Below are 15,852 nucleotides of genomic sequence, written 5' to 3' on the forward strand. Positions count from 1 at the left end.
AATTAAGATAAAATTGCTAATTAACTTGTTTAATGTGACCGTTCAGGCATTAATGTAGAGGATATACCATGGGCAGTGCAGTGTGCAGCTAGAAGGCCTATTCAAAAGAACTTGGCACCAAGAAAAATGCTATATGCAAGAGGGAAGGGGACTGCTGCAAAATCTGAGCCATTACACATGTTTGTCATAAACTCTTGCTTTGGTAACAAGACTGCAGGGTTTTGGGCGGCAGCACCACCTGATGTGGGGGACTGAGTCTAATCTCACTCTGTGTGACAGCTGTCGGCCTAACCGCTTCCGGCTAGCTAGCAGCATCTCACAAGTAGCAGAAGTAGAAGTGATTTGTGGCAGCCTATCACATGACACTCAGACTCCTCAGGGACATCATGGTGGAGTGGATCTCATCCCTTTCTCTTAGTTATACGTCTCATACATGCAAGGACAAAACAGAAGCAGAGTTTTGGTTCAATGGTTGTTATTGAAACAACTGTGTTCTACGTATGAGGGCTTAAATTGCGATTATGATTGTGAAAGACAACGTTATGACAGTGGTAACCAAAAGAGTGAAACACAAGAAAAGTCCCACCATATTGTCATATTAATGTGCCCAGTATTCCTACCTACACTGCTGAGTTCCTACATGAGAGCAAGTAGCAGTGCTAGCCCCAATCTGCCCTTCTGGTTCTAGAAAGGAAGCCCAACCCTCAAACCTGCGGTAAGGCTGAGAAGAGATATCTTAGTCTGTTGGGAGTCCTCCAACGTAGATAAAGAAGAACCAAAAGGTTTTGGCAGAGACTGCGATGATGTGAATCACAGGATGGCAAACTGACTGGAGCATCCCCTCTAAAATGTGTGGGCAGTGTGATGTTTTATAATAACATATCTGTGACAACACATATTTTTCCATGTATGGTAGACAATGTTCCCTGTGAACTGGCAATACCCAGTAAACATTGTGGACAGTCTTGGGATGAGCACAAGATGAAAATGTTGTGCAAATAATGTGAGTAACAGTTCCTGTAATGAAGGACAACTGATTAAAGAAATAAAAACATCTCTACTAAAATGAAGCGTCGCTATAATAATGAAAGAAATAAAAGTTAAATGTAACTGGGTAAAAGGGCACAGGCCTCAGGACCTGAGATAAATAATGTCCCTGTGTAAAAATGCTAAAATAACCTCAGGACAAGTTGGGAAAAGGCATTAAATCATGCTTTTATGGAGTGCAGCATAACCGGAAATACAGGAAAGCAAGAATTCTCCAATCCTTTGGAACAGTTGTCTTTGCTGAATTGGGCGATAAAAAGCAAACTGGGTGATCCCTGTCTTTGTTTAACTCGTCTGTTGAGTAAAATGATGCTATAACCCATCCAAATCCCTTCCCCAAATGAACGGGTAAAATGGCATACGATTGTGGACCACTGTGTTTGTGGACCACTGTGAAAATACCACCTTTAGTTCCAATTTTAGGTTTGTCCTTTGAGACAGCTTTGACTGTCTGACCAGACTTGATTTAAAATATATATATATATATGCCTATATAGTATATGAACATCTAGGGGCTTCTGGTCAGCGGTCTTCATCTATTGGCAGTGATGCTGCAACATACTCCAGAGAGGGGTGCTAGCTGGTAGCAACAGTCCAGTACAGCAAACTGGGTCTTGAAATGTGATTGTGCTACTGAATGTGTGAGTACAGAAACATGAACCTTCAGTTGAGGAGCATGGAGGAAGTGCACCACTCCAAGACATCTTTTTGTAAAAATGTGATCCTGCTGTGGACTTTGAATGATATATTTTTTAATGTATGGGTAACATACGGAGAAAAATTATTACAGGAAATAACACATTGGTGCTATTAAATCACCAGTGACAATCAGTTGGCATTTACCGCAGAGGGTGTTCTAGGGAGAGACATAAATGTGAGCTACCTCCCGACTTTCTACAGCATTTTACACTCCATAGAGTGAAGTATAATAAAACTACCATAAAATCATATACATAAGAGTGTAAAGTTCAAAGCATAGGAATTTAAAAGACGCACAGTAATTACGTGTCAGGAGAGGTCAGGAAACAATGTGCCAGGTGCCTCACATCACCAGCAAACCCCACAGGTGCGGTATAAAGTTTATTCTTCATCAAAAGGAGGTTAATCATGAATTACCCATTATGTTTCGATATTCATGTAAACCAAACGGAGTGCCACAATTATTTCTTAATCTTAGTTTATTAATTTCTTATTCTTGCTCTGGACAAACAATCTTCAATCAGAACACAGCCAACAGGTGTTTAAAGGTACTGGCCACTTTTTTCAAGGAAAGGATTCTTTACAAGGATTGCATTCTGTCGTATTTCACGGGTCTTTAGCTTTTAACTCCCCCATTTCTTGGGTTTACAGAGTGTCCTGTGGCAATCGTGGAACAATGGGCTCGCAAAAAGTGTATCTTTCTGGAAAAAAGGGATCACGAAAAAACATATTTGGCGGGCAGGGAACTGCTAAATACAACCCGGGCTGCGGGACTCTCCAGGAGCTTTTAGTGCATTACCTCCTTGGCATCCAAGGCCCCGCCTTGCCTTGTAGACACGCAGTCCTCCACCAGACCAGGCAGCAAAGAAAAGTTCAGGAAGGCGGGTGGGGGAGCGCTAAACACAACCCACTAAATAAATATCTGCAAGTGTTGGAAAAAACAGCAGTAACTAAGATGACGGTTTTCCTGTGGGCCATCTTCATTTGACTATCTTTGCACACACACCAAATATTGCAAAAATAAAACACCGTTGTACATCATTGTTAAAGTTTTGTCCTGTATCCTCTATAATTCATCTGGAGATGCTGCAGCACCTACCACCCATACCCATACCCATACCCATACCCATACCACCCATACTTCCAACACCACTGTCCATTGACCTGTGAAACTGTCATTCACAATTTGGTTCCACCCACCACCACATGGTCAATGGGTCAATCTATTAAGTAAGTTATTTGTTTCCCCCAGATGAACAGTGGCATTTTGCCTAAGCACATGTGCACATCCATTTCCCAAATAGTGCACTTCAGTGTCAGAGCTTATAAGCCAGTACGTCATTTCATTTAATTGTACGCTTTTATACTTTAACCTAATTTATTAAGAGCATTCACTCTCACACTCCTGCTGATAATAAATCAGCACACTGGTGCGGCATGGCATCATAGTAAACAAAATACAGTGGATCTCTTAATTTTCAGTAGGTTAGCATATAAATGTGCTCCCATCCCTTTGTATTGGGTGTCCAGCAACTCCCTAACTCATCCATAATCGTCGCAGTAACAACATTTGTGTTGCATTAATCGCTGTTCGTCACCCTGGCTCTGCATTTGCCAATGGCCTCCTTTACTCTTTTATTTCTGCCATTGCACTGTCTTCACAGTGTGCTCTCCTAATAAGTGAGATATATTTGCACCAAGATGTTATTGCGACTGCTACTAGTGGCACGGTACTCTGGCTACTATTGTATCCAGTGATAAGGGCAAAGTTTATTTGAGGTAACTTATTTCACTCTAGTTCTTGCCTGGGTTAGTTTTTCTTTTTTTTAAATCAGGGAATACAGCACATGTATATGGTTATCGCAATGCCAAAAATGATTTTAGGACTTGCACCATATGTTGAGTGAGTGCCATGGTTTTTATTAGAAGCATTTGTAAGTCCAGTTTCCTAGACAGCACATGTGCTGTCTGTTGCAAGGCATATTGTGGCTTACCCAGAATATGGAGTGCTAGTAGCTCTCCCATTGCTTACCATTGGTTAGCTTTCCTGCTAGACCCATTTGGCTACTTTCTTATTCATTTTCCAGCTTGTCTATATGAGAGTGCATGCGTTTTGGAGCGGTAGGCCTTATATAATTCTCTCCCCAGCACTCTCTTTCAAACAGGTGCTTCTCCATGGCCCGTTCACTGGTACACTCATCCTTGTGCTTCTCCCTATTGCCTCTCTGTATTGTACCTTTACCCACCTCCTCCTTCCTTCCAGTTTTTCTTTCCCACAACCTTTCCCTCCAGATCGCTTCCCCTCAACCCGTGTTGCTTTCCTGCCTTACCCTTCTTGCTTCTGCACCCTGTGATGTTGTAGCATTCCTCTGCCTTCCTCTGTGTTGCTTCTGCATTCCCTGCCCTCCCAACTGAGTTTCCACCCCATGTTGCTTGTATTCTAACCCACCCACTCACTTCGTAAAAACAGACGCTTTCCTAATTTTGTTTTCTTTTGAAATACTGATCCAACTTGACCAGTAATAATAATAGAAAAAAGTGCATACGTAATTTAGTAGGCATGTGCATGCGTGGTGCGCAAGGCCACAAAGCAACATGGACGGCCATGTCAAAGGCCTTTTTTTAAAGCTTTAGCCACACTGCAGGCCATTGTTGCGGATGCAAAGGTGTGATTTATTGGCTTTGCCAATGCTCTTTTCTACACATTTTTCTGATCTTGTTTTGCTTTGGTCCCCTTCCTTTTATTCTTTCTCATTAGCAACTTTCGTTCTTTTGTCTTTCTTTCCTAATCAGTTCTTTCAAAATCCCTGATTCCCTCCTTTCATTGCTGATTCCCTTGCTTCTTCCTCCTTTCCCTTTGTTCCTTCATCTGGTGCTTCCTTCTTCCGTACCTCCCTTTTCTTCTCACAGCGCCGCTCACCTTTGTTCCCTTTCTCTCTTCTCCCCTTCGCCTCATTATTCTGCTACTTCCTCTCTTTATCATTCTTTTCTTTTGATTGGACTCCTGCCCCCCAGTCTCCCTCCATGTCTTTCTTTGCTCATTCCTTCCTTCCTTTTCCCCACCTACATCCCTTCCGTCACTCTCTCTGCTCTGCCCTCTTGTCTCCCTGGCTGCTCATGTTTCCACTTTCTTCATTCTTCCTTCTCAGCCGTGCCTCCTTCCTGTTAGTCCCTTTATGTCTGTCTGTACCTGCCTAGCAAACAGGCCATATGTGCTCCTCCTATCTCTTTCCGTTACTCGCTACCTGCCTATTCCAGTAAAAAACAAGCATTTGCAATGCAATGGATCTCGCATTTCTCCGAGTTAGAGCTATTAACGGTTGTAAACTCCCAACCGGACTTTTCTTGCCACATTAAATGGAAAAAATGAGCGCGATCACCCTGCTAAACACGCAAGATCGCACTGCGAAAAAAGAGAAAAAGTAGTCCACAAACTGGACAGAAAACAGCGAGCCTCGTATGTTTTCAGTACTTGGTCGCTGCGCTCGAGGAGGGCTAACCACCGGAAAAGGCATGACGTATGCATGCCTTCCACTAATGAAAGCAAGCAGATTTTAAAAGGACCAATGAAAGACACTGACGTGACATGGACGGGGCTCCGAGCCCTTTTCTAACTACTACAGCGTCTCGCAAGCGATACGCAGGCTCGACCCTAAAAATGAAGTGATAGTGTGAGGTTATTCAGCTAAATGGATTACAGAGAAGAGAGAAAGCTCAGCTGCTATGAGGCGTAATTGTATAAGTGCTGGTCAGGGGTGTCTTGGTCTGTGCTGTCAATCGTATCCCACTCTTCCACCATCACTCAGAACTAGCACTTAGTTATAGACTGTGCTATAGACAGAACTGAGTGAGGGGAGGGCAGGCGGAAGGGCGGGTAGACCAGCAATGAACATGGATTCAACCTTTTTGCAATAATGTCCATTTATTTAGAACTGTAGGTGAATCTAGATCTGCAAACCCCAGCAAGCAATGTACCTCTTTATTTGTTTTTAATTGAAAGAAGTAATCAGCCTGCTACTATACTTAAAAATTGACGCAAGGACGCATTTCACACTAAAATATAGTGCAAAATGCTGGATTTACATTTCATAGAATTCTGGATAATTTTGCTGACATTTTCCTTAAATGCGCAAAAGGAAACTTCGCAAATTTCGCACACCCCATCTCACACTCCGAACACCGCATGGGGATTGACAGAATTGCCGGCCTGTTTTCACACTCCCAGAGAATACAAAGCGATGTTACGTTTGTTTGAAAAAAAGAGTGCACTTCAAGGCCTGGTCTGGTGTGCTTGGGCAGCTGGGACAATCCCGTATTTTTATAATAGTGTGACAATTGTTTTTTGCTTATCACATATGTACTCAAAAATTACAATAAAAGAAATAAATGAAGAAATACATAAATAAATATGTAAATAAGCAAATACATAAATAAATAAAATTGCCCGCAAACGTGCATGTGGGTGACCTTTACGTCTACCTGAAGACTGGTCGATGAGCCCGCGGATAGGTCGTCCAGACCTTCTGGGCCAGGACACGCAATGCTTGCCGGACTCCCGATCTGCCCTTTCGCCTGGTGCTGACAGAAATTCGGACAAGGTTCCAAATGTGCCCGTGGAACCTTTGTGGTTACCAGACACCAAACAGCTGTAAAGTGCGGTCACAAGACTGCTTCATGGTGGACGGCGAGTCAGCAAGATCCAAAATGAGACTGGGCCGAGGTACAGAATATCGGAAGACTTCCCGCGCTTTAGCCTGATATTGACAAATGTGTATTATAAAATATGGCACATCCACTTTAGGGTTTGAGGCACTTTAATGGTGATATAAGTTTCCAACCATGCACGCGCTCAGCCTGGAACATCCCAATCTTTACGATCCACAGGGACACCGGTAGAATACTACAAAACTTCTTCCATAGACGGCACATGGAGGCAGTCTAGTGCATACATGTCCTCACCCAAACTTCGCCCAAACCGTCGGTATGCACCACTACCACAGACAAGACATGCATCCTCGGCTTGTTTTTGGGCACTCACAGCTTTGTCACATCAGCACCCACATTTACACTGCTAGACAAACCTGGCTGCCAGAAGCTCCTAACAGCATCCCTACATTGGGAACATCGCCCGGTTATTGCACTCTGGCGAAGAAAACTCGGTCTCACCTCTTCAGTTTATTCGGAAAGTGTTTATTCACAAAAATTATCATTATTCGAATCAAAGAGATTTCTGCCCAGGCCAAACCGGAAACAGAATCCGTGGAGCGTAGCTCTCTAATAAAGGCAGAGCCCAAAATATACTTATTCCACACATAGCTTTAGCATTGACCATATAATAAAATTCCCACCTGAGAACACATGTGTATCCGAGCACACGAGAATTAGTGAATGGTACTCACAACAAAAAATGTGAACAATTTTTCTGAGCAAGCTGGTTTTCAAACTTTCACATCTTGTGTGCTAGGACACTGAATAATCAAGGCTTGTAGGCAGGCGCATCCCCTAATGCTAAGTTAGCATGACAAAGAATGCAGGGCAGAGGCACGTTACATGGACGCTAATTAGCAAACACGTTTAACTTCTACTAGACCTCCTGCCATTAAAAGACAGAAACGTTGCTGCCTGTGTGCTGCGGAAATACCTGTTTAAATTCGAAAGCCAATATAGACAACTTTGAGCTTCTTTTTAAAAGGAACATCAGTTTTTAATTGCAGGAGTCTAAGGGGCATAATCATGAGAAAGTGGCGCATAACCTCTGATACACTGCTTTTCTAGCATCACCCTGCACCCCCTAACATCACCATGGTAGTGCTGTATTTAATATAGAGTGCACCATGCGCACATTAGCAAAATAGCGTCATAATTTATGACTCTATTGTTGTGCTTTGTTGGATTAGCGCCATAAATTATGGATTACAGTGAAGCCCATAGATTATTAAGGGAGTGTCACTTTAACGCCGCCTTGCACAGGCATTAAAAATGACAGAAAAAACGGTGCAGTGAAATCTTGTCAAGTTCATTGCACTATTTTTTTAGCCTCTCTGGGGCAGGTATAATGTGGCGCAAGGGGTTATAATATGGCACAATGCATGCATTGCACCACTTTGTAAATATTGTGCATGGTATGGGCCTCCTTAACGCCTCCTTAGCATAAAAAAAATGAAGATAGGGTTGGGCAGGGAGGCGCAAGGGGCTTGTAAACATGCCCCTATGTGTTTACTGCTTACTGCTTGACTCAATAACAACACCTTCCACTTCTTACTGATAAGTAGACCACCTTCATAAAACCTCACTGGTTGAGATATGCTTGTTACACAGTAGAAAGCGTCATCTCTGTTTCCCCATTCAATTACCATCTGAGGAGACTCAAACTCACACAGTATTATCTCAGGGGAAATCAGCATTTGGTTTGACCTAATATAAGAGGTCTCCAATAAATTACTTTACCAATAACTTTGAAACACTAAACCAAAAAGAACTGGTCATGGCACCTTATCTTTCGCATGAGTGACACTGCCGGACACTGCCTTGCAACTTTCCACTAGAAAACCTTTAAAAGGAGCTGTACCAACACCATTACTTTGGCACGACCCCTCATTTATTCCCTTGACAATCACATTAGCAAAAACAATCTCCAATATTGTACATACATGAACCAACAAGCAGCGAAAGTTGAGAGCCCTTCAACCAGAACTCACTAAGATACTCTCTAAACTCCATCTCAAACGGCAGCCCCTATCTCTTGACTCAGCCTGCCACTGAACAGCCACTGCAGCTCCTGAAAGAGCAGGCACAAAAAATTGCTCACCGTCTCACTTACCGAACTTAATGCTCTTCCTTCACCAATCAGGAAAGACTGGCTTCTGAATTTAAATTCATATTCTAAAGAGTGGACATTCACTAGAGCAAAAATGTTCACTACACTCAGAGCATCACTCTCACAGTGAACCAGTAAAAGGAATTTTTGGATTGATCTATGAATTCTTCAAACACAAGGTTATGACCAAAAGCCCTTCCCGATCCAAGAACTATGCAGCAATCTGGTCAAATATTTTATAACCAAATCCAAGACTTACACCAATGTTTCTCCTCAAATTGTCATCTGTCTTGACCTCAACTAATGCAGACATCAACAAGAACTATAGATATCACTAATAAAGCACACCCAACTGACTGGCTCTTGTGATGTTGACTTGATAAGTCTTGCTAATCAAACACACACGTCTTCAGCTTTTGCCTGAAAACTGCAAGTGTTAAGGAGTCCGATAATCAAAGGAAGAGCATTTCAGATGTAAGGCCCTTGTGCCGGGAGGTAGAGCCACCCCAACAAGTAGCACAAGATCCAGGAGAAACTAGAAGACCTTGATTTGGCTCCTCATCTTGTGACTAGGAATTTCAGTATGTAATATTAACACCCATATAATTTGACCTCAGCTCCATAGTTCTAACAACAGAACTGACATGCGTATCTTAATATATATATATATAGGCCTTTGAAACATTTGTGCACCATATCTCTATTAGAATCAAAGATCCAGGTATCTGCTATTATATGGATTGCTTCCTTCCTCCAGACAGAATACAGTCAGAACACACCAGACCTTACTGTTTAGAGAACAATTTAGAAACATATGGCACATGAATAGACCATGCCCACTGCTTTACTTTGCTCACAAATAATGCCACAAATCTAAAAAAATCACGTTTTTAGTATGATGTGCTGCAGCTACTCAGACCATGCACATTTCTGAGCACATTGAATGAACATATGAATATCCCCTACAAATACAGATAGAAATCTAGAGTAGACATTGAGTCACATTTCATACTAGAGCTATATATCAACAAAATGATCAACAATAGGCCACATCCTAACAAAGGTTACAGGCTGCAAAGCCTCTAATTCTCACATGTATAGATTTTGCTTAGGCACATTCTTGAGAATCTCCCAGGAAGACTCCTATGGGCCCATAATAATAGAACTGTTCTTCTGCTACACATGAGTCTTCTACTACACATGAATCCAAAAGAGTGCATCAACAACTTACATGAACCTTACACTAGCTAACTCATCACACAACAAGCCAAGTTCAAAGCCTTTGACATCATGCACATAGCTTATAATGATAAAGAAAGAGAATCCCTCCAGCCAAGAAGTCCAAATGCTAACCAGTGTGCCACTTAGATCTCATCTTGTTCACCTAATTACAAAGCAACATCTCAAGGATATACTAATGTACAGGAGTCATGTATGTCATACTTTTATAGCGCAAACCTAGTTGAGGCATGGGAATGCTGCAGAGAGTCAAATGCAAGTACAATCAGAAGTATATCCAAGGGGAAAGGAACATGGGAAGGGGTTGGGTTCAGAGGGGTAAGGACAACAATTGCCATTTAGCTGCCATTCATGAGAAGTCAGGTAGTGTGAGTAGTGGTGCTGGGTGTCAGTGTTTGTGCTGTTTGTGGTGGTTCATCCTTGAAAGCCAGGGGCTGCTGGGCAGGTTCAGGGTGACAGGCAGTGGTCATCATCCCTGTGATGGCTACGATTCCTAATGGGTCCCAAAATTGCAACCTACCTCATTAATATTCATGAGGTAGGTCTATTTGTGACCCACTAGGAATCGCTAATGAAACTCAAAGGAGTTTCATACCTTAGGAATACTGATTTCATAATTGTGATTCAGAGAGAATCGCAATTAGGAAATCAGTACATCTGTATATCTGGCCTTATATTATTGTTTGATGTGCATAGTACTTTTCTTTTCTGAATATTGAAGTCACAGTGTGCTCATAAAAAATGTTATTCTTGGCTAGCTTCAGTGCTTAATTTGTAAATACAAACGTGCTTGTGGCCAAGGCTCTCCTTTGAAACATGTGGCTGCTGTATTTAAATGTCTGGTGGTGTCAAGGCCGCATTTGTACTGAGAACCACCAGAAACTGCAAACTTGTCATCCAGATAGGCAGAGGCCCCTAGTGTGCTGGTTTTGAAGGTAATGCAGATGGTCCTGAACGTGGTAGGAGTCCGCCAATGGAGCTCCATCAGGGTGAGGTAATGTATTAAGTGTCTTCAAGCGTTTGATGAGGCAAGCTCGAGCATGTAAGACTCCTCCCGAGGGACCGAGTATGGAATCTGTTAGGCCATAAAGTAGGGTGTTGTCACATCCAGATGGAAGAGTATGAGTGCACAGTTGGCAATTCTGATGTCAGTTTCAAAAGTCTCTAATTAGAAGCACATGCTTCCTAGTTATAGAAGCAGTCCTTTGGCACACCCTCCTCAACAAAGTCAAAACTGTTTGATTGTCTGAGACGTTTGCAGAGATGTTGCACCTCTTCACTCCTACCATTGCAAATGCTGTTTCAAGTGGATGTGCTTGCTTGTGGCTCCCCCTCTTGCAGCCTCAGGTCTCTAGTAGGCTCTAGTGCTGCTGGCTTCCTTTGGCGAGTTCAACCCACCCTGTCTCTTGTTCCATCATTACCATTTACCCGCCACTCCTGAGAAGCCCGGTAGTGTGAGTAGTGGTGCTGGGTGTCAGTGTTTGTGCTGTTTGTGGTGGTTCATCCTTGAAAGCCAGGGGCTGCTGGGCAGGTTCAGGGTGACAGGCAGTGGTCATCATCCCCGTGATAGCTGCAATTCCTAATGGGTCCCAAATTGAAACCTACCTCATTAATATTCATAAGGGAAGGTCAATTTGTGACCCACTAAGAATCGCTAATGAAACTCAAAGGAGTTTTATACCTTAGGAATACTGATTTCCTAATTGTGATTCAGAGACAACCGCAAATAGGAAATTAGTACATCTGTACATCTGGCCCTATATTAATGTTTGATGTGCATAATACTTTTCTTTTCTGGATACTGAAGTCACAGTGTGCTCATTAAAAATGTTATTCTTGGCTAGCTTCAGTGCTTAATTTGTAAATAAAAACGTGCAGGTGCCCAAAGCTCTCCTTTGAAACACATGGCTGTTGCAAGCACATAATACCGAGACACCGTAATCCTAAAGCCACCTCTGGCGTCTTTAATCCATTTACAGCCACTTCCTGCCCCTTTAGCTCTTTCTTGCAGCTTTCTGTTTTCTCCCTTTGTGACGCTTTTTCATTTTTCCCATCCTCTGCCTTTCCCATGTGTGTCTCTTGCTCTCTGTAAATGCCTGATACAGAAAACTAAGTGCCGGCCCTCAAAAATAGGTGCTGGTGCTCCGAACTGGAAACCACCGGCTCAAATTAAGCACTGGCTAACTTACTTTTTGAAGGTCATAGTTTATTGACTGGCTGGCGTTTAGGTAGAAACCCTTACCACCTGAAGCAGATGGAAAAGCTAAGAAGCCAATACTCCTTTGTGTGATGCTGATGGGCACTTAAAGACAGCGTTCGTCAACATGGAAACACAAAGAGCGAGGCAGTAAAGAAATGGAATGCACATTTTAAGCCCAGTATCATGCCTGTTAATTAAATTGCTGCTAACTACTCCTGCCTTGAAAGCCATAAAAATGTTCCTTCCTCTGTTTTGAGTTGAACCTCTCTGAAAACAGAGACATGTTCTAAATGATGTTTGGGCAAAATATTGGAAACACAAATATCGTGGGACAGAATATCGTGTCAAAAATATTGATGACAAGGCTATTGTGAAGGTTATTTTCTATGGGTAATTAAAGTTTTTCTATATATAACTCCACATAAATGTACCTTAACAATATATATTTTCAAGGTACGTAGATATGGAATTAAGAATAGTAAACTTATACTTACCTATTTGCACTTACCTTCTCAATATACTTGTCCTCTATCTTTTTGCCACCATACTCTGTTCACAAGTAGTGTTTACAGTTTTCTGTCGCTGATCTGTTCTAAATTTGCCAAAATCTGCTGGTACAGCTGTGGACAAAATCTGTCAAGCACGGACACCCTCTCCAGGCTATGTTGACAAGGTTTAGATGCACTGCTTATTTTTTCAACATGAAGGGTTTATGAATAAAATACCAAACTTGAAGCACTAGGTGGCTATTTTGCTGAAAGATCGAATGTATAATTTTATCCTGTTGAGGAGAGCATTAACTCAGTACTAAGAGCAGCCAAGGGTTTCCACCAAATGGAAAAAAAAACTGAAAATACTCATAATCTTTGGAGCAAAGGCTGTTCGATCCTGTTTTTCCAGTAGGGAGGAGACTGGTCCCTGTGGGAAAAGGCACTATCATCTGGGAAACAGTGCCCATCTCGCTCTAAAATGAATTAGAGCCCCTGACATGAAGATCAATTTGAATCTGCCATTTTGTCCCTAAATTGTATATGTCTGGGAGTGATCACAGTCAGTTACTGATATATTCAGTTTTGTTTATGAATATGATTAATTGTCTAAATGGGAAATGGTGTATCAAACCTCTTCACCTGCTGGATTTTAAGGCATATGTTGTACCCGCAATGCAACTAATGAAAAAGTGCAGACCTCAGCATGCTTTCAAACAGAGAAGTATAAGTAACGTTAGCACCTATATACGGGCGCTACAATTTAGTTTAGAAAAAAAGGTGCATACATTCTGCCAATCCATGACATGCACAAAAGAATCAATCTATTAGTCATTCAGTTGAAGTCTTAAAGAACCAAAACAAACAATACTCTAAAGCACTTTTTTTAGTTGAATGGATATTTTAACTCAAATTTACATATGGGTTCTGTGGAGGACCCATATTTGGAATCACAAATATTGCTTTTGGGGAATGCCAGATCCAGGGTACTCATTACACATGAAATATGATAGAATTGATGTCCATGCTTTAAAAGGTCGTCAGCCTATGGACCTTTGTGCCCTGAATGGACTTTTTTCCTCTGACTGTCCATCAGAATTACGCATATATTCAGCAACAGGAAGTGTTGGACCACACCTTTGTACCTATTCAGATGTTTCAGGCAAATAATAAGTATGAAATAAAACTATGTTTGTAAAGTGACACTCATTTTCAATTGTTTTTTATAAGAACCTACTAAGCTGCACACGTCAGGATATAGGTGCTCGTGGAGGGTATGCACAGCTAGTTAGCGTTATCCTTAATTAGAGATGTGGATCGATCTCATTTGCAAAAAAAATATATATATATACAGCCTGGAGAATAATTACGATACTTTTTATGATACAGCATGGCCAAAGAGAACACCGAATTTAGCAGATATTTTCTGGGATGCTAACTATTCCATAACACACAAAAATAATTACAGGAATATCTACAAGCACTATGGTAAATCGCAAAAAAATACAATAACGATACTAGCAAGGGTGTGAAGAAAATTAGATCTCCATGATCAATATAATTATATAATTAGGTGATTAGAGTGTAACTAAAAAGGGCTATTTGGGTCGGCAAAAGCCAAGTGAAGGACAAAATATTACCTGAATCGCATGCAATAATAAACTCAAATGATTCAAAGAAGTTCTGGTCATACATTCATCAGTTAGACCAAAGTCAAACCACGGAATGGGGTAATAACATTTGTGCAGTCCAATGTGAAAAATATATTTTTCTCTAGATAACCATGGAAGAAGGATTTTAATTTCATCAAAAATGAAGGTGGCCATGATAATACCACGGGCTCAGTGCGAAGTGAGAGAGTGGAGAGGTTTATTAAAAATTCCTGGATGTATTGTGTCCTTGGCCCGAACAGTTTTCCGGCAACTTTTTTTTTTTTTTTACCAGTGGTAAAAAAGTCAACAAGCTTAAGCTCTGTATACTAACTGTTATGGGTCAGCAGAAATGACAGACTCTTGGCAAGGTTAGGTGTTACACCCTTTATTTGTATAGGGCTGCCGCACTTTTCCAAGGAGCTGTAGAGTGATGGGATTAATCAATGCCGATGCAATGTTTTCGCTAGATGATTAAAGAAATGGGTTCAGAAACCTTCAATATTATCCTGGTCTCAGTCAGGCTTTTGTGAAAAAGGGCGCATGGTTGATAATATACAAGGAATGCCAATGATGATTACAACTCTTACCACTCAGGACAGAACCCCCTATAAACCTATTTTGGAGCTTTTCAAACATCACTCAATGACATCAACAGAAATTTGCTGTGGTGTAGGCTACATTTTTGGGGAATCCCTCCTTCTCCAACTAATCCTGCAGCTATTTTATAACACCCGGCTTTGTGTTAAACTAGGGAAGAACAGCTCTGTCTTAACTAGACTATATTCCAATAGAGACTAGAAGCCGGGTATGTGTTCTGCAGTCTGTACATAGCAGATATGGGGTTTTCCCTTAAGAATGTTGGCCAAGGTTAGGCAGCCAGGCAGTCCCAATTCTTCAGTATTTCGATGACACAGCCTTACTAGCCAAGACAGAAGTTGGCTTGTAACCTTGGCTCTCCATCCTCGAGGCCCACTTGGAAAACAACATTTTGGCAGTGAACCTTTAAAAAATGAATGTTGTAGCATTCAGCAAAAACTGATTATTTAAACAATAGCCCATTTCAAAAGCTGTACTATACAAATATCTAGGTGCCTGTCTAAATGAGAGAGGTGGGCTTCAAGATCATCTATCCAACCTGAAGCCTAACGCTGTTTCTCTTTTTTGGTTACATCTTGTAGGCCTCTTCTCGGAGCTTGCTTTTGACATAATCCACAACCAATGTTTACTAACTGTCAGTTACGGCAATGAGGTGTTTCTGGGCAAGCTGACCCCCCGGTTATGTTTAATACTAATCTCAATAATCCCCTTGGGACACTTTTTACAAATTACCCTGGATTAATCAATCTGTTCCATAGTTGCAATCATTAAAATACAAGGGACTCCTTTAACATGAGTCATTTATATACATCCACACATCACATAGGTACAAAATATATAGTTGTCATATAAGGTCAACCGCCTTCAGGTCTTCAAGATGCATCGGTGAATGGAGGAGCGTCCTGCCCTTGTGTATGAAGATGAGCCTGTGGTACAGTGAGCTCAGTCTATTGCATTTTAACACAACCACCCTTCTGCGAGTACAATCACCTAATTGCATTTGAGTAACCGCATTGAATTTCTTAGTCTATTGCACATTCTGACATTGACCCGATAACAACTTCGCTGGATTGGACTCTGGAATAATATGCTGAGTCTTTCAGTAAGAGTTTG

This window comes from Pleurodeles waltl, chromosome 11, assembly GCF_031143425.1.
Source record: "Pleurodeles waltl isolate 20211129_DDA chromosome 11, aPleWal1.hap1.20221129, whole genome shotgun sequence".
In the NCBI taxonomy this organism is placed as follows: Eukaryota; Metazoa; Chordata; class Amphibia; order Caudata; family Salamandridae; genus Pleurodeles; species Pleurodeles waltl.